This window comes from Papaver somniferum, chromosome 10 (genome assembly GCF_003573695.1).
Source record: "Papaver somniferum cultivar HN1 chromosome 10, ASM357369v1, whole genome shotgun sequence".
NCBI classification, from domain to species: Eukaryota; Viridiplantae; Streptophyta; class Magnoliopsida; order Ranunculales; family Papaveraceae; genus Papaver; species Papaver somniferum.
In genome coordinates, this window is record NC_039367.1 from 140,618,306 (window position 1) to 140,643,706 (window position 25,401).

The 25,401-nt window shown below is 36.8% G+C and overlaps 1 long non-coding RNA gene across 1 annotated transcript; it reads right to left on the reverse strand.

Annotated features, from left to right (window-relative positions):
- Nucleotides 1-18,746: 18,746 nt before the first annotated feature.
- LOC113317144 lies at nucleotides 18,747-23,766 on the reverse strand. The gene is made up of 8 exons (XR_003343279.1): nucleotides 23,557-23,766; nucleotides 23,244-23,351; nucleotides 23,079-23,137; nucleotides 21,919-22,097; nucleotides 21,147-21,256; nucleotides 20,098-20,801; nucleotides 19,856-20,020; nucleotides 18,747-19,120 (listed from the first exon to the last, which is right to left on the reverse strand). It is a non-coding gene; the product is annotated as an uncharacterized LOC113317144 (long non-coding RNA).
- Between the last annotated feature and the right edge of the window lie 1,635 nt (nucleotides 23,767-25,401).

A 25,401-nucleotide genomic window follows, 5' to 3' on the forward strand; every position in this document is an offset into this window, starting at 1 on the left:
TATTCAACCAAAAACGAATGACAAGTAATGGGTTTGTGAGAATATCTTTGTTAATGTTTTAAATTATGTTATATATATATATATATTGGTGGTGGTGGTTGGTGGTGGTGGTAATCGGAGGTGGTGGTGGTAATCGGTGGTTGGTGGTGGTTATAATCGTAGGTGGTGGTGGTGGTAATCAGCGGAGGTGGGCGGTGGTGGTGGAGGTAATTGGTGGTTGGTGGTGGTGATAATCAGAGGTGGTGGTTGTGGTAATCGGCGATGGTGGGAGGTGGTGATATATATAGGTGGTTATTAGGTTGGTTTTAAATTAAATTAGGTTAAGGATAGGTTAGTCAAAATTAGACCAGGACAGGACTGGTGCGGTGTGGGAGGCTCGTGAAAAACAATTTTGGTTTATTTAGTAAAAGAGGGAGAAAAAAAAGGGTGCGGTGTGGAGGGCTTGAGAAAGAAAAAAATGGGTTTGAAAAAGAAACAATTCGAGAAAGTTCAATTGTCTTTAGGTCCACGTATTTATTAACACACATATAAAGTTAATAAAAACCAAATTCTTGTTGATCGATGTAATTATGTATGGTTAAAAATAGTATTTAGTTTACTTGCTTTGCTGCTACTGTTTGTTTTTATACCAGATATTGGCCTACCTCTATATCTATCTCTGAGATGTTTGGATTTTTCAAAACTCCGTGGACATGCAGAAGAGAAATACTATCCCCACTCGGACCAAGACATAACTTTTACCAAAAGTTTATTCCAGGGAGTTTGGGGAAGGTCAATAAGCAATAAGTGACTAGCGAAGATTACTAGGTTTCTTAAGTAAATTTGCTCCATACACATAATAGAGGAGGAATAGATTTCGGATGTTCCTCTTCCTGAGCCTCGATCTTCGCCTTCTATCTTCTAATGACCTTTTCGTATCCTTTCATTCATATCTATTGTGGTCGAAGCCGTTCCTATTGAGTTCAGAAGGACTTGACCAATTTGAAAGATCATTTGATGTAGTTGAAATAACTGAATTTTGGGTTGTTTGATCAAGTACCGGAAACTCAATGGAATTCATAATTGTCTCAATGTCATTTTTTTCTTCTTTTTCTTTTTATTTTCTGAATATTCAGGAGCTAAGACCATTCCAACGCTCCTTTTCGCCATGCATAAACTAAACCAACAATTAGGAACAACAAGTAGATCTACGCCAGGGGAGTTAGTTATGTGTCAATAAAAATTAGTGCAAGAGGTCATGGATACACTTCTTAATAATGGGATCCGCGGACAACCAATGAGGGATGGTCATAATAAAGTTTATAAGTCTTTACAGTAATTGAAGGCAAAGAAGGAAGCAACCTGCTATCTATCGATAGGCGAGAAAAGACTGTTATTGGCTGCTTCGCCTATATATTCTATTATGGCCGGCTTGGAGACATCAGAGGTCCATAGCTTCATTCATTCGTTGAACCTTGGGGGATAACCATTAGCCCCAATGCTAATGATACGGATACGTCGGGCAAAAACCCCAATCTCTTATATGCATTTCTTTCCACTGCCCTTTTTCCACTTTCCCAGTCATTCTAGATACACTTTTAAAATATTGGATTTTTCGTTATTTAAATCGCGTAATGCAGTACATTTCAATAAGATTATGAAACATTTCGACTTATTTATCTCTTATTTTACATATAATGGATTTAATTGTACCAATACATAATTTTCTTTTAGTTTTTTTTTGGAATGGGTCTTATTGTAGGAGGTTTAGGAGTGGCTTGCCCACTAGTATAGGTCTAGTCTATATTCCCAGGGATAAACCTTTTTACACTCAAGTAATCCAACCGTGGAAAAAAGGATATGGTGGAGAACTGAGCCAAGAATTCTATTTCTTCATCATCAATCGAATCACTGTTCGCGACCCAGGATTCTATTTTATCATCAATCCAATCAACGTTCACGTTTTTTCTTTTTCTTAACAATGAATAGAGCTTGAGTCCATCGGGTTGGGTTCTAATAATTAATGAAAGATGTTATCATATTCACACAATTCTATTACATGCGAAATATAGAAACCTCTTTTCTTGGTTGTATAGAACGGGTTTTTCTTAGAATCCTTGAGGATGGTACACTGGAATTGTATTACTTAAGTGCTTATTGTTTGCCAAAATTCCTACTTCTACAATTGGTAGGTCGCCGGGTTATTCAAATAAGTCGTGTTTTCTATGGCTTTCCTATGTTGCAACTTCTGTACCAATTCGATCGATCCGGAATGGATCGGCTAAACATTCACTAACTGAGATTTGGCTTTTCTAACCTGAAGGACTTGATGAAACTGGCATAACTAACTAACCTGCTTCTGTACGCTTTTACCTAGAAGAAGCTAATCCAGCAGCTAAACCAAGCTCGAGAGTAATCTGCCAAGTCACTAGTCCGTTGGTCGAGCTACTCCCTCGTCCCTAGCCAGATTAGTCCTGCAAGGATCAAGAGATTTTCTACCAACTGATCAAGGTTAAGAATGCGGATAATGGTCATGAAGGTGGCTTGGATGAATGAGTATCAAGGATTGGACTTCCAAACCTAATCCTATTTACTTCTTGGCCCTTCATGCTATTGGTTTTGTTCTACAATTACAGTAGGAAGCAAGGTCGTAAGGAGGAGCGAATCCAGAAAGATTACGGTTATGAAAATCCACGAGAGGCGACTGGGCGTATTGTTTGTGCCAATTGTCAGTTAGCTAATAAGCCTGTGGATATTGAGGTTCCACAAGATTGTTTTCGGGAGTCTCTTTGTAGGATACTTTTCCAAAGTGTGACCCGTTAGCCCATAAGTCAGTACTGTGACGAAGCGACTCTTGCTCACCCGACACGATCGTACGAGGTCACAATTCACCCAGATCATCCACGGAGAAAAAGAATTGGGGATCGGATGCGGGCGAATTTCCTTCCAATGGCTCCCTCGCTAGTCTCATGTCCTTTTTTGCGAGATCCATCCCTTACCTCAAGCCTCGCCCTCTTTCCAGCGAGTCCACTCCCCCTTCATATGTCCTTCAGTCGATGGCCCGCTATCATGTGATCTCAGTTCAAAAAGAGGGCATAGGATAGAAGAGTGATAATATTCATAAGGAATCTCCAAGAATTCAGAAGTGGTAGAATGACTGAATGAATACAAGATATGGCTCGAAATATTCCTTTCTATGAGCATTACGATCTGCAGCTCAAATGGTCTCTTATGAAGTCTCTATTGGTCTGATTTTGATTACTTGTTTATTGCTAAAAGCTTTTTCCTTAGCAAAATCTCCTTCTACCGGGAAGTCAAAAAGTGTTTTTTGTGCCACAAACAAATAAACAAGTATTGGAATAACAATTTGGGTTTATTTAGTAAAAGAGGGGAGGAAAAAAAAGGGTGCGGTGTGGAGGGCTTGAGAAAGAAAAAAATGGGTTTACGTAGTCTATTGTTTTCAGGGGGCGAACTTGAAAGAATTAGGGGCGACTAATAAGACAAAAAATAGTTATCCAAACCTAAAATGAAGTAATCTCTTGTATCTGATATTTCGAAATGGTAAATGGACTCTCAATAATCGGTAAAACTACAATTGATAGTTTATTTATGTAATCAGTAGATGTTAGGATACTCAGTTAGGTAAACTGTACATATGTAGTTTGAAAGTTTTGTTGTGATGTAGTAACCTACAATCAGAGGGTAATTATTTATCATGTCGGCCGATTATAAAGTCGCCACAAAATTGAAATTTGAAAAAATCTCAAGTTTTTCGAATTTGGAAACTAACATGATCGGTAGATTAGGAGTTAACATGTCTCTCGATTATGAAGTTACCCCAAAATTAAGATTTGAAAAAATCTCAACTTTTTCGAATTTGGGAACCAACATAAGGGAAAATAATCATTTGGTCCTTTTTTAGGTGGGTCCATGTCAGTTTAGTCCTTTGGTCAAACGCCTTTACTGTTTGGTCCATAATTATTTAAAAATATTAAAGGGACCAAAGTACCCTTCCGTGTCAACTTTACTTATTTTATTGTAGCAGTTCATTCTTCAAAATGAACTCCTGTTAATTTCTACATATTTTTTTCAGAAATTACCTATATTAACCAGAGTTCATTCCAGAAATGAACTCCATATAAAAACCTAAAAAAACCAGAGTTCATTCCAGAAATGAACTCCATATAAAAACCTAAAAAAACAGAGTTCAATTCAAGAGTGAACTCCATATAAAAAGGTAAGAAAACATAGTTCATTCCAGAAATGAACTCCATATGAAAGCTAAGAAAACTGAGTTCATTCCAGAAATGAATTCCATATAAAAACCTAAGAAAAACAGAGTTCATTCCAGAAATGAACTCCATATAAAAACCTAGGAAAACAAAGTTCATTCCAGAAATGAACTCCATAAAAAAACCTAAGAAAACAGAGTTCATTCCAGAAATGAACTCCATATCAAAACCCAAAAAAACAGAATTCATTGCAGAAATGAACTCCATATAAAACCTAAGAAAAACAGAGTTCATTCCAGAAATGAACTCTATATAAAAACCCAAATAAACAGAGTTCATTCCAAAATGAACTCCATATAAAAACCTAAAAAAACTAGAGTTAATTTATGGAATGAACTGCAACATCATCATCTCCATCATCTTCGTCGTCTTCAACAGCAGCAGAAAATGGTGAAGATGATGAACTCTGTAATCAAAACAGCAGCAGCGGTTCATTTTTCTTCGTCATCTTTATCGCAGCAGCAGCAACACGATGAACTCTATCATCATCAACAACAACAGTTCGTTCAAAAATCATTATCTTCTTCTTCTTCGTCGTCGTCGTCTTCAAGAAAACATCTGTATTCATCATCACCAACATGAGCGCTACAATGTATTCAACAGTAACAACATCAACAGATCCAGATTTGCAAAACAAAGCAAGAAAACATAGAAAGAGAAGAGAGAAAAGAAAACAGATCAACAGTAGCAACATCGTCGTATACAAATCAAAGAAAACATTTGTATTAATTATCACCAACATGCGTTCATATTCATCTTCATCAACACACCATTGCTGCAGTAGCAGGAAGAAAAAAAAAAGAGAGAGAAATTCTAGATCTGAAAATATAGGAGAGAGAAAGTAAATCTGAGAATGATTTCTTCTCTCTTACTTTTCCACTATTTATATGGTCCTTACCCAAAAGGGTATTTTGCCACTACATGATCACAATTACATCATCCATGACATCACCCTAGGACCAAATTATAATTTCTAGGACCAAACTATAATTTATTTTTCCAAAAAGGACCAAACAGACATTTGACTGGGTCAACTGGACTAGACTCTCTCTATAATATATTATTCCTAGGACCTAATGGTATTTCCTACCCAACATAATTGGTAGCTTATGAAATTCACCTTACCTACAGATTTTAAACCCTAATTCAATCGGTAGACAAAGGGAAAATGATGTGTCCCATTATTAGGGTTTTTTGTACAAAAAAATTCGATATGAAACCACGATAATCGTTAGGAAATGTTAACAATTTCACTTCCGATTGTGGACCATTCTGACAAACTTTTGAAAAAGTCACCAGAAGCGTTATAGTTAAGGTTCATAATTTTGCTACCGCATATATTTGACAATTTTTTGAAAATTTAACACAATCGGTAGGTAAGGTTGATAGTTATCCTCCGATTATTGTGAAAAAATCAGCAGTTTCAGGTAATGAAGTAATAGACATTACTCAAAATACATTCATAACCCATAAACTTAAGAACATATAATCCAAAACAAGTATCTAAAACAGCATAATCTGAAAGAGACTGTTAAAACCACATAATCTAGAATATCGAACAACACATTAAGATCTAGTTTTCTTCTGAGCATTCTTATATAAAGTTTTAGAATGTTTAACACGCATCACCTTCATCTTCCTCAATATTTTCTTCAGTAACGGAACTTGAAGAAGCCTGAGATCTTTTGTTCATCTTCGATGTTTTTTCTTGGGATGTTTCTTCGCCACTTTCTCCCCAAACTTAACTACATACTCTTCATTATCAACATTATCAATCAGCTCTCTATGCATTTTTATCTTCTCAATTGGCACAGGCACTCCATCCATTATGCAATTAGCGCACCATTTCGACAAAGACTTGAACTTATTCACCTGTTTTTTAATGAAAAACATCAAATGGAGAGGGAAAAAATGAGTCGTAATATTAAAGTGAAAAGAAATAATAATATGCACCATTCTATCATAACCTTCTGGTTTTTCTTTGATGATACAATAGTAAACGGAAGTCGACGAGGTTGTCTTTGCTTTAAGTTCACGGATAACACGAAGATGAGACTGCTCTCGGTACCGCTCCATGTATCCTGGAGCATTTTCATCACCTCGGTTGACATGTCTCCCAGTGTTCACCAAGAAGTTCATCCTATCATCCCAATGGTCAATATCATTATAATAGATGGTGTACTAGAGTAAACTACCTTGATGGTGTCAGTATTAGACTCAATATGCTACATGTCCGACTTGAACTTTCCAGTTACGTGATGTCATGGTAATCATTGTCCAAAACCGCGTTGTCACATTACCATTGAGACATTGTACATCATATAACCTGTGGGGTGCCACAATTGTTCAAAATTGATGGAAAATAACACATCCCACAATGGTTGAAGTTGTGGATGCTCGGTTTTTACTGGCATTGGGGAATATAACACATCTCAATACACATAGGAGATATGCGGTGGCGGAGGCATCCATTTCGGCATCAGTTAACGTTCATTTCTCTTCTTTCTCCAAAGTGTCTGCGAACATCTTCACCAACCGACTCATGTTGAACTATCTACTTTTGTAACTAAAGAACCTGCTGAACTCGATGTCCGGTGTCTCTTTATCCCAACCAAAACACTTGACACAAATCATAAAGTTGTGCCTCACTTAACTGCTTTGTGTAGTTATACTTGACATTTACAGTATGGACATTGAGATTAAGAATCTGCTTCACATCATCCAGAGTAATGGTCATCTCCCCAACCGGCATATGAAAGGTGTCAGTCTTGGGATAAAATCTCTCCACAAAACCCGATATCGTGACCCGGTCATGTTCCAACATTGGATTCTCGGCAGCAGTAGATAATTAACCCCGAGTTGGCTATAATTGTCTTGAACCTTTCACATTCTTTGTCTAAAGGCCATTTTTTCATTTTTTCTGGTATGCCTGTGGGTTAGAGTATATGAGCCGTATCAACATGGTACTATTAAACACACAACACATTATAGAATAAATAAAGTATTATTACGAATAAAATGAAAATACGTTAGTAAAAAAGAATATGATTGTTACCTTGGCTTCGTAGATTTCTATGGACCATGAGTCTTTGTAGCCAAAAACAATGCTCCTCCATCTTTAAGTAGCCTCAGTATTTCTTCTTCATCAAAATCCGTGTTATTCAAATGAATGGGGACAAGGTGTTATACTTTCTTAGTGATTGGCTTCCTTGTAACTCCTACTTATCCTTATGTACCACTTGGTTATCCAATTGGATCATCACCATGGTAGAGGCGCAAAATTCATAATATCCAGATGGATATTCAAGCGACAAGAGAGCTTTCCAATTGCACAATGACTGAAGGTAAGGCCAAAAGAAAGGAAAAATCTGTCGGCAGCATGCGTAAGCATGAACCAAAGGAAGATGAACTATTCCCTTCAACCCGGAAGTATAGGGGATATTTCATTTGCAAAGGTTTGCATTTATCAAGAAGTTGTCCACTCAAGGCGCAACTCAATACATCAGTTGGGAATGACTGTGGGAGTCATTTTAGCAAGACTTGTGACGGACGAAGCGAAGGCTCAAGGAATAGGACACGCAGCGAAGTTGTTGCACACTTCGACAAAGGTAGAAACTAAGCTAAAAACAAGAAGGTGTGTTGTTGTCTCCTTTGGCAACACCTAGTGCAGAAAATGAGGCATTTTCTGATGTTATTTTCCATAGATTTAGTTTGTTGGTTGTTGCAAACTCTGTGTCTAGATTTTGGTTGTACAGACTTTTATTTGAGTCTTGAAGTTTGTATATACTTTGCTTTAGTGTAAGCAAGTTGCTTTGTTAATGAAGTTTTATCTTTCCAAAAGTGATCGGTGGATCAATCATGTAGTGGTACATGATCTTGTCATGTAAGAGCAGTAATGGATGGAGGTGTTTTCGTTTATAAAGTCTTGCCTCTTTATTTACGATGTAAAGCTAGTTCATGGGGAGATGCTGCAAGTAGCATACTTATCCTAACGTATGCAGTGGAAAGATAAGTTGAAATCTAATAAGCAAAGAATAGGACAAGGGTCCTAGTTGATGTAGAAATGATGTTGTTGTTTGTGATTGCAATATGGCACGATGGCAGATGGGCGGCGACAATGCAAGCAAGTTAGAAATCATTTCATCAGCAAGCATGAGTTGGGTAGAACTTATGGACTAATAGAAATATGCACACACTTTCCAGGAAACATGCAATGCAGTTCAAAGAAATAGTTGGAGACTTATTGGATTTTAAGACGATGCATATGGGAAGCTAAAAGGTTAGCTTATATGATGTCCAAGAGATAGTTAGTCACAGTTGCAGAGATGGGATGTGCGACTCAATAGTTTTGCTTCAGTGGGTTAAGCAAAGTAAAATTTAAAGTTCAGTTAGGATATGCAACATGGCATAAGTATAAAGAGTATATACTTAGTGGCCAAATCGAGAGAAATTAGTTCTTGGATGTCGTTGGCACGAACATAACTTGTCAAGGAATGAAGTGGCATATTTGGGTATTCTGTGCGTGAGAAACCCCTATGCACTTTGTGACATGTTTAACGAAGAGGCATGTAGGACAACATTCCAAAGGCAGGTTTCCAGCAAAGCTGATTGAAAATGAAGCCAAGTCGTTTTTAAGTCCTTGTCATGTTGGATATGATGCAAAAGGAAAAGTCGGGAGTTGAAATACTATGGCAATGATCTTGGTGATCAAGTTGAGAAGAATCATTTTGTGCGTACACTTAGGAGTAAATGATTCGAGGAGAAATTCAGGCCAAATTTGGAGGAATTGGCTAAAGAAGAATTTCAGGTTGCATTTGGGTATTGATGCATGATTTGAGTAGCAGCTTAAGCGTAGTGCACAACGCTAATATGAGACTCAAGTATATGAGATCAATGGAAAATGAGTAAAGCTAAGTGGTTCTGATGCTAAAGCATGTAAATTGGCGAAGGCGATTGCAAAGGCCAACAAAGGTATGCTGAATTTCAGAAGAGATTCTGAAAGTGCATGCGACAAAGGTTAAGATAAGTATAGTGTTTATAATGGGTCGCGTTCAACGAGGGAGTTAAAAGGATTAGGTAGAGGATTTCTATGATGGTGCTGCAAGTGACGCATAATGATTACGCGTTACAGAGTTGCAGGCCAAGTCAGTGTGCATCCAGAATGGCGCGACACTGCGTAGATTGTCAAGTGCCAAGAATGGCATAATCCCGCAGGGCCAATTTAGTGAAAGAGAAGCACTACATTGTAAATACATTTGGGTAATGAATGAATCTATTGACCGACACAATGGAACTTCATTAAGGAAAAGGCAAGACTAGGACAAAGTTGCAAGATGCAGCATGCAACATGCGAGTTGGATTGTTGGCATGTCCGTGGAATTGAGTTAGCCCAAACTCAAGGATGATGCAAGCATGGAGAATAGACTAATATTGAGCCCAAACCCAAAGCTTGAACAAGTGCAAACAACTTGGTAATGCAAGATTGGCATTGCCATGCGAGTTGGCAAAGTGAAGCATATGACGCAATGAATAACTAGAGTAAGTTTAAGGAATTGGCATTGATGCTGGTAGCATAACAATGGTACGTGAATGAGCTTAAAGCAAGAATTTTTTAGTACCAAGGTGGCTGGTATCATATAAAGGCCAAAGTCCGGTGTGGCGCAAAGTGTAGTGCAACACAGCTCAAGTGAAGGTTATGGGTTGGCTGAGAGCTTCACAAGCATGCCAAACACGCGAGACAAAGATAGAACGGTTGTAAAGGGAGTTTATGATCGTGGGAGAAGGTTTCCAACTGCAAAAAGACAGGTGTTGGATGATTGGCGCGAGTTGGAAAATAACTTACCAGTTAGCACAATTATTGGCGGTAATGCAACTGATCCATGGGACAGATGGCTGTTCCTGGCGTGTACATCAGTTGTGCACGGTTTTGGAAAGTAAAGATGTTGTATAAATAATCCTAAGGAAGGGGAAATTCGGCAGGCTATCACATGATAGTGTGAGACTCGAATTGAGAGTGATTTTGTAAAGTTAAGGCTTGGTTCAAAGTGAACAATTCTGGGCAAGTTCCTAAGTGGTCAAGTTTCGTATATATTCCATTTTATGCAATAAAATGAGATGATTGTGTCATGTTTTAAGTGTTCTTGGTTGGATGATTGTTGTTAGCAAAGTATGGCATGAATTGAATGCATTATGGGGTGTATTTGAGAAGTTTAAGTAAAGAGAAAGAAGAGTAAAGGCTTCCGCTAGTGAACTGAAGAGTTGGTTGTTTGCATTGGTGCAAACTTATAAGGTTGAACTGCAGGTGGGCGAAGTTTTATTGGCAGAACCATTATACTGTCGGGTTACACTTTCTCAGAAAATATCTGGGGTGTTTGAAGGTATGACACTAACTCCAATGATTGGATGGTTATATCACTACGGGAAAAATCATCATTGACGACACTAGATAAGAGTTTTAGTAACCTACGACAACTCTATTTAATGCATTGTGGAACGGGGGTATTGTAGAAAGTCCAAGCTTTTCTACAATGCTTGAAAAGAGTTTTAAAGGGTGATGTGATTCATGGTTCGACAATATTTTTCCAAAGTTGTGATTCTCTTTCGATTTTTTTATAACTTAACACCACTCTTGCTTGTGTTGTAAGACTATCTTCGAAAACATAAGTAGGATATCGTGGAAACATATGTAACAACAATTACTAGTATTATGAATAAGATTTGCACAACCCTTGTATGAATTGTCGAACTATCTTGGACAACACAGAGTTATGTTGTAAAGAAACTGTTTCACAATGTCTAGCTTATGTAGTTTAGAACTGGAAGACAACATCTATTAGTAATGTGAATACTCCTGTCACTACACTTCCTTGAGTTGTATAATTATTCTGAACAACTCCTACTGATGTTGCAAGATTTGATTTTACAATGATTGTCGTGGGTAGTAGAAATTTTTAACACAACACTTATTAGTATTGTGAATATTACAGTCAATACACTTGTTAGCATTGTAGAATATTTTTTTTTGCAATCATTATCGTGGGTAGTAGAAATTTTTAACATAACACTTATTAGTATTGTGAATATTACAGTGAGTACACTTGTTAGCATTGTAGAAGTACCTTGATACAACTATACTATATGTAATAGAAATTTTGAACACCAATTTACTAGTATTGCAGGACTATCTTGGATAACACATAGTTATGATTGTAAAGAAACTATTTCAAAATATCTGGGTTGTGTAGTGGAAATCTCTAACACAGCTGTCGATTTGTGAATAAGACCCTACATACATATTTCACTTTTGTTACTACGTTTATGTTGTGAAATGTAAAGAAACAACTAGATAAAACTGAAAGATTCATTCAAATTAAACCAAACCCAGAGTCACAACATTCCCATACCAATATAATATACACTAAAAGTGGCAGCATTCACATACCAATGTGATATACACAAAACATACAAAAAAGTGGCAGTGATATGTTTGTTACCAAAAGTTAAGTCTCCAAAAAGATCAAAATAAGTCTCCAAAAAGATCATAGAAGATTAAGAAGTCTACTGGTAGGATATTCGATCCTTGGGCCATGTGATAAAATTTGAAACAACATCATAAAAAATTTTGACTTCTGAAGTAGCTTGGTAGACAAGAGCATCCTCCACATAATCAACCTTCACACATAAAGTGTAGGCTCCAAGACCGATTGGCCTTCAATGTATCTCCTTACTTGGATTTGTTTCAACAATTTCAGCCTCCGCAACCACCTCGTCCTCCTAGTACCAGCTTAACATCTTGCAAACTTGGAATCTCTTTGGCACTCGAACCTCATTTTGTCTCCTGACATGACTTGGAGTGGTATTAGTTGAGTCTCTTTCATTATAGAGAACATTCCTGCTAGTGCTAGCCTCATGATTGTTGCTGGGACTTGACCTGTGAGAGGGTAAGACTCCATTGCAGACACATTTTGAGTTCGTTCCCTATATTAAGACCAATCAACAGTATGAGGGGCATTATCTATTTTGAATTCATCAATAAAAAGAGACCTAATAGAAAACAAGTTAAATTCTCACCTCTAACTGCACCACTCGATCACTCGGTGCTTTATAGGATTCCTAACACTCTTTAATCATCACCTTATAGTGGGACTGCGCAAAAACCTTTTTACGTGTCGCTCCAAAACCAATTTGTTTAAGTCTCCCTTTAGTTTTCTTGTCCTCACTAAAATACTTTGCAATAATATCATCTGTCACGGATGATCCACAATCAGCACCATGCTTTTCTCGAGCTTTTTCAAGTTTTTCCTGTGTAAGTGTGTAAAACATCAGATATTTTGTCATTTTTCAAGCACATGTAAACAAAACAAAGGAACAGGAGAAGATTTCTTACGAAAGATTCTACAACACCAGGATGTGGTTTCTTTCCTTTGCGATGTTTATGACCAACTTTCCAGATTACAACTCTATCAATCTCTTTGGTTGTGTTTTGCTCTTTTTGCTGTCAAATAAATGTATTAATACATGACAGTCATCAATAATAGTATAACAACATGGTATTAAATTTTTGATACATGCTAAGAAGAAACTCGGAATATTTCTAAGATAAAACTTCATAAAGAACTTCATATACTTCATGAATAAGCCACTAGCATGACCAAGATTGGATAACTACTCATATATGCTTTGGAACCCAATGTTAGTAAAGGTTTGTGTATAAGCATGTAAGTAAATGTTTGTAGCACTTGGTTCCAAGTGATATGAACTTCCGAACATTCATATAGATATGGGAGATAAACACAGGAGTAAACCAAATTACAAATATCTTCATGTGAGTGCACCAGCCTACCAAATTCTATGTGTGACTCACGGAATTTCACATATTACAGCTATTTATAAAGTCGAAACCACGGGTCGTGGTCTGAATTATGAAATGATCCATCATAAACGACTTTACAATCCACAACCAGTTAAAAGGACAAAGATCAACCTACACGAAATTGCATAAGCATCTAAATGGGGTTAATATCAATTAAAAGACCAGAAATCAACCTTTACAATCTGCCTTTAGGTCAATGTTACATCTAACAAACAATTATATTTTTAACGATGCAATAGCTTTCACGTGGTGAATATCAAGAGTGTAGAAAATACCAATTTCACCTCCAATCGCGTGTAACCTTCTCGATTTATGGTATGTGGGGTGGTGTGTTTTGAACGATTTTCTTGCATTTTTATTCTTCTGACCTGAATAGAAAAATAAAAAAATCATTTGACAGACTTTAAATTTTTTAATACAAATAAATAGTCATTCTATATAATAGAAATTACTTACTCTGAATTCAATAGAGTCTACATGTTTCACAAACTCTTCCCACTCCCTAACTGTCATGGTCCTGGGCATTAAATTCTCCAACCGTTTCTTTTGTTCTTCCCCTTGGAGATGATCCAAAGCGTCGAGTACCAAACCAACTTTCCTTGACCTTGCTTCTCTAAGATAAGTTACCATTTTGCTGAAATAATAGTCTTTGTAACGCTCAGGAACAATGAATCGGTTTTACAAATAAAATTAAATAATTTGAATTAGAATACACTATGAATTAAATAATTGTTGACTAATGAAAAGAGTTAAAGAGTTATCAATTACGTACCAAGACTATCTTCCATATGTTTTCTTTAGCTTCATCGTCAATATTGTGTTCAGTTTATGTCTCAACATTCATCCTTTTCTTTCCTTCGGAGTTATGTTTGCCTGGTTGTTATAAGTGGTTCAGTTTTTTTTTTAAGTTCATAAGTTTTTTCACTTGAAATCATTTCCTTTGGTTACCAAGTCAGAGCTGCAGCCTTACCAAGTCAAGGGAGCCTAAACCTCAAATCATTTAGACATATATACTTACCTAAGATTCAAACATCATGATATTAGAACTATCACATTGATTAAATGTCTGATCTTTTATTTCTTTATAAAGTTACTAGTGTTAGGTTTTTTCCATATATCTTCCTAGTATTTATTACCACGGCACAATATTGATGTTATATAAAAAATATTTGCGAGAGTATCATTGGTACTATGTTGAAGATCAAGTTCAAAAAAAATGACGGTATAAAATCCCGTGACGATCTGAAGAGTATGAGAATAAGACCAGAATTGCATCCACAAGAGACAAATTGGAAAACGATCCTTCTACCAGCACCATACTACCAAAAGGACAAGGAAAATGATATATTTTATAATAGGATGAGAAATTTGAAGGTTCCATATGGGTGTAGCTCTGGTTTTAGGAAACATTTCTCGAAAAATGGTTGCTTAAGTGTTCTTAAGTCTCATGATTACCCCCAGCTATTTCTTTGAACTCACTTTTAGGCTCTACATTTCCTAATACAATGCGAATTACTGGATATGCAGAAGCTAGACCCCTCACAATCCTTTTGGATTCATGATCTACGCATAAATTTTTGCATCCTAGCATAGGTAAGCAATGTGGCTTTGTGGTTTCTTCTACTACTGATGCTTTACGAGTAACAGTGGGTAATGGTGGTCATCTTGAAACTAAGGGTATTTGCACTATCCCTATCAACTTGAAAGGTACAGTTTTTCATATTGATTTCCATCTGCTAGATATTAGTGCTTGTGATGCGGTTTTGGGAATCCAATGGCTGCGAACATTGGGAGATATTACTTGGGATTTCGGAAAATTGACAATGGAATTCAGCATTCAACACACTGTCATAACATTAACTGGCAATAAATAATCATCTATAATGATTATGTATGTATCTTCCATGCAACGTTTATTATCTACTGAGAGTTATGGATTTCTGTTAGAACTAGTTGCATTAAATACTTCTGCCGCCAAACAATCATTGTCGCCTGAAGTTCAACAGCTGCTATCAAATTTCAGTGATATTTTTTCTACTGCAACATCACTGCCTCCAGAACGTGTTCAAGATCATAAAATTTCTTTACTACCAGAAACTGGACCTGTGAATGTACGTCCATACAGGTATCCACACTTTCAGATAGATGAAATTGAGAAAATAGTAGCTGAACTGCAACAAGATGGGTTCATAAGGCCTAGTTCTAGTACTTTTTCTTCACGTATTCTTATGGTTCGAAAGAAAGACGGTTCGTGGCGCATGTGTGTAGAATACCGTGCTCTTAATAAGATAACCATCAAAGATCGTTATCCAATCCCAGTCGTATACGAATTATTGGATGAATTGTATGGTGCATATTTATTTACCAAGCTGGACTTACGATCAGGTTATTACCATATTCTCATTCATGAAGCCGATGTTCTAAAGACAGCTTTCCGTACGCATGATGGCCATTATGAATTTCTGGTCATGCACTTTGGGTTGTCCAATGCTCCAGCAACTTTTCAGAGTTTAATGAATGAAACCTTCAGGCCTCACTTACGCAAGTTTGTGTTGGTTTTCTTCGATGATATTCTGATATATAGTAAGGATTATGATACTCATATTCAACATCTAGAGATGGTGTTTGAAATCTTAAGACAGCACAAATTATTTGTTCAGGAATCCAAATGTACTTTTGCACAAAAGTATGTTGGTTACCTAGGCCATGTAATTTCGTCTGATGGTGTTTTCGTCGAACCAGAGAAGATAGAATGCATTCTTTCTTGGAAGATTCCTTCAACAGTCAAATAACTTAGAGGTTTTCTAGGCTTGGATGGCTATTATAGAAAATTTGTGAAGGATTTTGGGAAAATTAGTGCTCCTTTAACTCAACTTCTTAAGAAGGATGCATTTAAATGGACAGAAGAAGCAACTGTTGCTTTCAAATCACTACAACATGCTTTAACTACTACGCCTGTTCTTATACTACCTGATTTTTCAAAAGAATTCTATCTAGAGTGTGATGCTTATGGTGGTGGTATTGGTGCTGTATTAATGCAATCTGCACGACCTGTAGCTTTTTACAGTAAGCCCTTATCTGGTAAGAATCTCAACTTATCTGTTTATGACAAAGAAATGCTTGTTATTGTCTCTGCAGTAAATAAGTGGAGACCCTATTTGCTTGGTCGACATTTCAAGATTTATACAGATCATAGAAGTTTGAAATACTTTTTGGAGTAACGTCTTTCTTCCATTGAACAACAGAAGTGGGTTTCAAATTATTGGGATATGATTATGAAATCATTTATCGCAGTGGCTAAACAAACAAAGCTGCATATGCTTTGTCTCGACTTATTAATCCACAATTATTGGCAATAACTGCACCCATTTTCTCTGGCGTAGATGACATTATTGCGGAATGTCATAATGATCCAACTTTACGGGAATTAATTAATCAGTTGCAACTCAACCCTAATAATAAACGTCATTATTCTTACTTAAATGGTATGCTTCGTAATAAAGGAAGAATTGTGATTGTTTCTTCTTCAGAATGGTGTAAAAAACTTCTCCATGATTTTCATTCTACTCCATTGGGTGGTCACTCTGGTTATTTGAGAACTTTCAATCGACTGCAGCACAATTTTCACTGGTCTGGCATGAAGCATTCAATTAAGGAATTTATTTTACATTGTGAGACTTGTCAACGTAATAAAACAGAAGTTGTGGCTCCTCCTGGCCTTTTAAGTCCTCTTCCGATTCCTTCTGATGTTTGGATTGACATCTCTATGGATTTCATAGACGGATTTCCACTTTCTCATGGTAAGACTTCCATCTTGGTAGTTTTTGATCGTCTCACCAAATATGCGCACTTTGTTACATTATCTCATCCATATTCTGCAAGCACCACAGCTGATGTATTTGTGCGCGAGGTAGTGCGTCTACATGGAATGCCAAAGACCATCACAAGTGATAGAGACCCTATATTCATGAGTAATTTCTGGGAAGCTTATTTTACAATGCAGGGCACATAACTATGCAAGACTTCAGCTTATCATCCGCAAAGTGATGGCCAAACATAAGTGACAAATCGTACACTGGAGTGTTATCTTTGATGCTTTGCAGGAATGAAACCAAAAGATTGGTTTAAGTGGTTAGCTTGGGCCGAGTGGTGGTATAAAACCAACTATCACTCTGCCATTAAGATGACTCCATATGAAGCTCTTTACAGCCACCCTCCACCAGTAATTTCAGCTTAGTTACCTGGATCAACCCCTGTGCATGATGTGGATTTGAACTTACGTGCCAGAGATCACACAATCAAGTTGTTAAAGTATCATTTGTCTGTTGCACAAGATCGAATGAAGAAATATGCTGACTCTCATATAACTGAACGACAGTTTTCAGTTGGTGATTTTGTTTATCTACATCTCGAACCTTACAGACAGATAACAATTTCTAATCAGTCTTTTTCAAAGCTATCACCCCGTTTTTATGGTCCATTTAAAGTTCTTGAGAGAATTGGAACTGTGGCATATAAACTGGACTTTCCTAGCACTAGTAGAATACATCCAGTTTTTCATGTATCTCAATTAAAACTGAAGTTAGGCACTACTTCTGCTGTTGAAGCCTCATTGCCTGCCATTATTGATTATGATAAATGGGAGCCAGAAGAAATTTTGGACAGACAGATGTATAAGAAGGGAAACAGAGCTACTACAAAGTGGTTGATCAAATGGAAGGGTCATTCCAGAGATGATGCAACTTGGGAAGATGCTTATGATCTTGTTGCACGCATTCCACAGTTAGAGGCTTGAGGACAAGCCTTGTTTTAAGCAAGGTGGGATGTTGCGGTGCCAACCCCTGTTTCCTCTATTACACTTAGCTTATTTGTTGGTATTTGTTTTCCTTACACAGTTAGCATTCAGTTTCCTAGTTTAACATGTTTCTTTAGTTAGTTTGCTTGCTTATCAAGTTTATTCAACTATATATAGCTCGATCCTAAGCTTGTAACTTATCAGTTATCAATTATAAGAAGTTTATTCAATTCGTTACGAAAGGCAGAAACTGCTAACCCCAGGACAAAGAGTTTTATCCTTGTTTTTTTAGTTCTTCGCAGCTTATATCCAGTGTAAAGGTTTAGAACCCTAACAAAGTGGAGACATGAGCGCCATTGTCGTTCACCTAAAAAATAAATAAAATTGAATTACGGAATCTAGGGTTTGGGGAAGGGAATAAGAAGAAGAAGAAGAACTCGATTAATCCAGGGTTTTTAGTGAAGAGAAATGTATTTGGGATATTCGTTATGTCTGGGGGGAATGGGAAGAAAAACAATTGGGGTTGATGTAGTAAAAGAAAAAAAATACTATATATAAGTAAATTTACAGGCAGTCAATTTGTCAGGTGAAATATCCGGAGAGGGTGAAGTGACCGATTCTTTGGCAGCAAAAGAAATTGGAGTTTGATAACTTTTCCTAAATGAAATCGAACTATCGATTAAGGCATGTCACTCTTTGCAAGGTTCATCTCCAATTTCTACAGCTCCAAGTCTCAAGGATTTCAACTCTCAAGATTACAATACAAACAGGATATATCACGGTAGCAGAAATTCAAAGAACAGCAGGGTGCTCAACTTGTTTGTTTGCTTGCTTGCAATAATGTGTTTAAAGGTGTACAAAATCACCACAATCGGTCACTATACCAAACAATTAACCATAGACAAAATTGGTCCATTAACAAGATTCCAAGAAAGACAGACCAAAGTTTATAACTTTCCAGTCAAGATATAGAGAAGTTCATAACCGGTCCTAATAGAAGAACCACAACTGTAGAGGACAAAATAATCTAGATTATAACATAAGACAAATACGACCAATAGAACCTAATGCTGACTGACCAAAACAACATATTTCTGACAGGGTAACAGTGAGAGCCCAGATTGATTTGTCTCTTCCAATTGTCTTCAACAGTCAGCTCATCAACTCCCCCAATCTCTGTAACTGCTCATAAATGACAAAAGGGCAATATTAGTTTGGCCTGTCAGTGTTTAGGTAAAACAATATAATACTTCCAGAAACATATGATTAAACCAAGACAGAGATAAGTAAGTGCAGGAAATAACGACCAAGTTGGGAATATGATTGCTGAGTCGACTAGGGAGGAAGAACAACTTCCATGTAGTGGAACTGCAGTTATATTTTCCTGTACTTGGTTACAGACAGCCAGAGGACACCATTTGAGACTAATATTGTGGGAGCAGTATATCATTTGAGACACAAATTAGACGAGCAGTACACCATACTGATCTCGTTGTACAAAATAATGATACAAGCGAAACAAGATTTATAAGATAGAACATCTGGAAAGGTAAGAGTACGAATTTAGACAAGAAAAGGTTTGACAGATCTGTGGAGAGCTACGTTTGACGGAAGAAATAAAGTTGCTAGTATAATAACTAAGAAATATGTATTCTTCCTAGTAATTTTCTCCACAAGACATTTCTTTTTGGTCGATCTTAACCTATAAGAGTGTAAACACCCTCTAGAACACATAATAATAACACAAGACTCGCTCTTTTCATCCAGCAGGAACATAATCGCATATTAGATTATCTTAAGCATGAGTAACTTATTGGGGTTTGGGGAAGATGCAGTGTACAAATATAAACTGAACTAACTAGCACAATATATTTAACACCTAGAGGTTCCACTTAAATATAATGTAAATCGACTTACCATTTGTCTACCCCCTTATGTCGTACTTCCCTAAAACAGGTTTTGATGTTCTTTTACTATTAGCATCGTAAAATGCTATATCTCGTTGAAGCTTTTCCTGACGCAATTGTTCTATATCTTTCTCACAGACATTCGTGATTGTATTGTTGTGGTCAATACAATCAACTGCAACAAATTTTAAACCAATTAAATAAACAACAGCAAAAAAGTCTATAACAAGTTACAAGTTAGGGATACCATACTTGTGATCATGCCTCCACTTTGTCCAGACTCGCAACCCTCAACCATAGCTTCCTCCATATGCATAACAGCAATGTCCATAATATGAGTACGATCATAATTACTTTCAAGATAACTTTCAGCCTTGCCATCATCATGACCATCAACCTTAAATCTTTCAACTTTAGTAATTTCTTCGTCCTTGCATATATAATACAATCCTGCTCTTCTTTTGGTAATAAATTCTGTTGATGCAAAATAGTGTGAGGGATCAAACTTAGATTTCTGACCTTCTTCTTCTTCAACCTTTTCATGTGTTCTCTTATTAGACTTATGTTTCTTGCTTGACTTCTGTATCTTCTTTGAGTTCACTTTCTGACTCTTCTTCTTCAAACTCTTCATGTGTTATCTTATTAGACTTATGTTTCTTGCTTGACTTCTGTAGCTTCTTTGACTTCACTTTCTGACCTTCTTCTTCTTCAACCTCTTCATGTGTTCTCTTATTAGACTTATGTTTCTTGCTTGACTTCTGTAGCTTCTTTGACTTCACTTCCTCCTTCGGCTCATACATACCAAGTGTTACCCCACAAATCATTTTATCAAAGTCTAAATAATCTCCTGGTACATTATTCTTCAACACCTCCACTGGGATATTAAGAAACCTCTTTGCATATGTTGCACCCTTTCTTGACGTTAAAACTCTCCCCTTCCTATGTTTTTTTTCAATCTGCATATATAAAAGGTAAAAGATATATCACACAACATGAAATAAAATCTGTGTTCCACATATTCTTTGAAGAGAAACCTATGTTGAACAGAGACTCATGCAAAATAATAAAAGACCTGAACACTGATGAAATACGGAATTATTGGATTATCGGGTTTTCGTTTGGTTAACCCTGGCTAAAATCAGTCATTATCCCAACGGTTATAGTGTTGACTGATTGTAATGCAGTTTCAACTTAACACCAATATGGCACACTTGAGTTGTGTATATCAGTGTCTGTTTTCAAGTATCTGTCGACAAATAATCCAATGACTCGATAATCCAGTAGTTTTCGCAAAGACTTACCTTATTGATCAAATACTCACGGACACGCCTGCAACACCACGCGGATCCACTTGCACCATATAACCTACAAGGATCCCAAAATCATAATCTCCACTAAGTATTGTGGTGCCCTGCAACAATAATTTGTGACTGTTTATGATTCACGCAAATGATTAAAAGTATAATCATTACAGTAAAGAAATGTAGAAATAAAAAATGTTGAGGTCATGCCTAAACAGATAAGCCCAAGCAATGAACATATTGATTATGAAAGTGGCATTGGGTTCATTACTGTTTTTGTTTATTGCGAGAAACTTTTGAACGCATAAAAAAACCAGAGACTGTACAAACGAAGGGCTGTCATGAAAGGAGAGCAGGCCAACATACGGCAAATAATTTCACTAGAGTTCATATTATTATATAACTACAGTATCATATTATAATGATTAACAAGTTGTTCTGGCCATTGTATTAGATATTTAGCTATAACAAAACCTCTGTAATCGAGACCCTAGAAGAATTGTTTTGACCAATGTTGAACAACAAAAGTAACACTTAATATGCGGACTTTACCAAGATGCTCTTACCAAGTAAGTACTTGAGTTATAAACAATTAAAAACCCTATAATTCATTCATTAAGCTTGTGAGCTTGCTATTTTCAACATATGTATAGCTACTAGTAATATACTTTACCCAGCCAAGAGGTGGAATAAACAAATCGATTCAGAAAGCTACAATTCATGTTGATAAGGCTGGTGTTAAGGTGCTAAGCTTTGATCTTCAGAATTATACCTCAAAAAAATCAACTAAAAGATATGAGAACCTAATGTAACAAGATCAAGAGGTGTTGTCGTAGCCATATCTTCAAGTAATTCCTCCTTTAAACCTTTTATGGGTACTTCAGGCGAAGCCATTTGTTCCTCACTTGTAGCTGGAGGTGGCATAACCGGCATTGCACCTGAAATAGAAACCTGCATTGAACCAACGATGAATGGTTATATGCCCGTTGACCAAAAATTTTATTGTTCGACTTTATAAAGCAGTTGACTCGCAATGTTATAGTAACCCAAGACCAAGAAAAGGAAAGATTTGTTTACAATTCACAGATATCTGTTATATAAACGCTTTTTCCATAACAGCAAGGTGGGCTATGTCTAAGAATATCAAAACTAAAACCATTACAGCCATAAAATGCAGAAATAAAATGCTTAGGTTCCTGTCCACACGTGCACTTCTTAAGAACACACCGCTGAGCACATTACAAACCTCTGAATGCATTCAAAAAAGGAGAGTGTACAAAGGAAAGGGGCAGAGTCTGGAACAAAGGAGAACCGGCAACCCAAAATAAAAATACAGAGCAAATCAATTCAACTGAGTTCATTATTATATAGTCCAATGCTTGGGTTTGCTCAATTGATCAATGGTGAACAGATAGCATTCACTTCACTATACCCAATTCCAGACAGATTATGCACTATTTTCATGCCAATGTATCAGGGCTGAATATGGTTTGGCTTGGTCCGATTTCGGGCCACATCGCACACCATTGATTCAATAAGATTCAAAACCATTCAAACAGCTGTAAGGTTTTGACCTGTTAAGAACCATCGGTTTCTCACAACCGACAGTAGTAAGAAAAACAAATTGTTGGCTCGTGTATTTGACCTGACAGTTGATATTGGAAAAAGAGAATCCATATAGGGTTGATTCAATAATTTACACAAATTAGAACATATCTAAATTTGACAAATCCTACCCTATCCCCATCTAATACCGATTAAATAATCAAATCCATCATCAAAGAAGATAAAAATGAACATAAATGTGCACAACCATGCCTATTTAAACTACACAGGTAAGTACAAGTTGTGAACATACTGCTGAGTCCAATACAACTCAATTGAGTACATTACTCTTACATAAAAAATCGACTCAAAGATATGAGAGCGCACCTTAACAAGATCACGAGGTGCTGATAGAGCAACATCTTCAAGTAATCCCACCTTTAAGCCTAGAAAGATGAACTATAAGAATTAGAACAAACAATAAAGATGACAAAATCATAATCCTAAACTATCAACCCCATATGAATATATATCCTAAAGTAGCACCCTCACCTGTTTTGGGTACTTTAGGTGAAGCACCAATTGTCTTTCCACCTGCACCTTTTTGTGCCTCAGGCATTTCACATGATTCATCCATTGGTTGGGTGAATCAATTTTAACCTGAAAAGAAAAAAAAAATTGCACAAATCAGAACATACGCTAAAATTGACAAATCCATAAAATCCTAACCTAACCCCATCTAATACCGATTCAATAATCAAATCCATCATCAAAGAAGATAAAAAAATGAACATAAATCTGCATACCCATGCCTATTTAACCTTTGACAAACAAAATCAACAATAATTCAGACTTCATCAGTTACCTTTTAGATGAAGAAGATCAAGGTGGTGGTGGTGGTGGTGGTGGTGGTGGTGGTGAGGGAGATTGAGAAGAAGAACTGGTGGTAGCAGAAGGAAACTGATGATCCAGTGAACCCTAGATACCGTCTCGTTTAGGGTTCAGCGTGGATGAATAAGAAATGTAGAAGAGAAAATGTGTGTGGAAAATGGGTCATGGAGAAAGGGTTTTGTTATATATTCTACTGGACTCTTCGGGATTTGGTTCTTTTTTTTTATTCGGAGGATTTCTAACATTGGTCACTCCACTTGCCCCACAATTTCTAAAATTTGTGTACAAATAAGAGGCCTGGACCTACATTTCATTTCATTTCCTTAAAACGGGGCTAGTTGGACCAGGTAAGGCAAGCATAGTTGCCTGGAAAACACTATGGAAATGCAAGATAGCTCATAGATTGAAACTGTTTGCACGGAAGTGTATACATGGAATTCATTCTACAAGAGTTAAGTTGGCCTTCTACAATAGTGAAATGGATTCTCAGTGTGACATTTGCGGTTCGGCTGATGAAACAATGGAACATTTAATGTTTGAATGTGATCACTCTAAGACTATGTGGAAGCTGTTAAACATCAATATTGAAGTTATAGTAGCTAACTACTCATCATTCTCTGAATGGGTTGAAGAGTGGTTCTCTAATCAATCCTACAGTTCAGATAAGGAAATGCTCTATAAGTTAATGATTGGGGCCTGGATTCTATGGAAAGACAGATGTGATTCTGTCTTTCAGGAAGTATCTCTCAACCCTGCTGACCTTGCATATAATTTGTTATCATCTGCATTCTCATTATTCTTTCAATAATATACATACCCCTCCTGCTAATGTTGAAATTATCTCTAGATGGAAACCTCCCCTTCAGGGTTTTCGTAAATTTAACATTGATGCATCTTTCAACTATGATACTAATCAAGCTGGTACGGGTATAATTATCCGTGATTTTGCAGGCACCTGCGCAGGAATCAAAGGGAGTTTCGCAGATGGAGTACTAAGTCTTGAAGCTGTTGAATGTATGGCTGTCTTGGAAGCTCTCCAGTGGGTAAAAGAGTTGCAGATTAATAAAGTACACGTTGAATCTGACGCTAAACTTGTTATTCAGTCAATTGTTGAAGGAAACCTTCTCATTCAATGGAAAAACCGAAACATTCTTAAAATTATTAAGCATTTAAGTCGTAGTTTTACTTCTTGTCATTTCAAATATGTAAGTCGCAACGATAATCAAGTTGCAAACAAGGTGGCTAAGTCTGTAAGGAAATCTGCTACGCCTGTAATTTCCCTGAGAATTTGTGCAGCCTTACGGAAACGGATCTACTTTAATAAAATCTTTTTACTATCAAAAAAAAAATGGCAAGCATAGTTGCGTACTATGGCGTGGGTTTCCCCAAACCCCAAGAGGGCCACGCCTCTGCCTTGGGGTGCAGGTCATCTTGTACATTCGCGTTTACCAATCTATCGGTCTCCAGTTGGGTCCTGCAGAGAAACTATCATGGTGCATTAAGAGAAAATGATAACTTCGCCAATTATGGGAAGAAAAGACTTAGAGAGTAGCGCGGAAATTGGGTCGTCGCCGGAGTCAAAAGTTGACCTTGACAAGGCGATAACCTAATGTAACCAGATTTTCCCTTTAAGGTAATAATATAAGTTATCGTAAAAATTTCTGGAGAGTTTAAATTGAAAAAAATAACCTTTTAAGTTCTCGTAAAAACTTATCGTTAAAATGGTATATGGTTACAAACTCAACCTAAAGTGAAGTATGTGGTTAGATTTTGTGTTGGCTTTCTGTTTTAACATCTTTGAGAAGGAAATAATATCTTT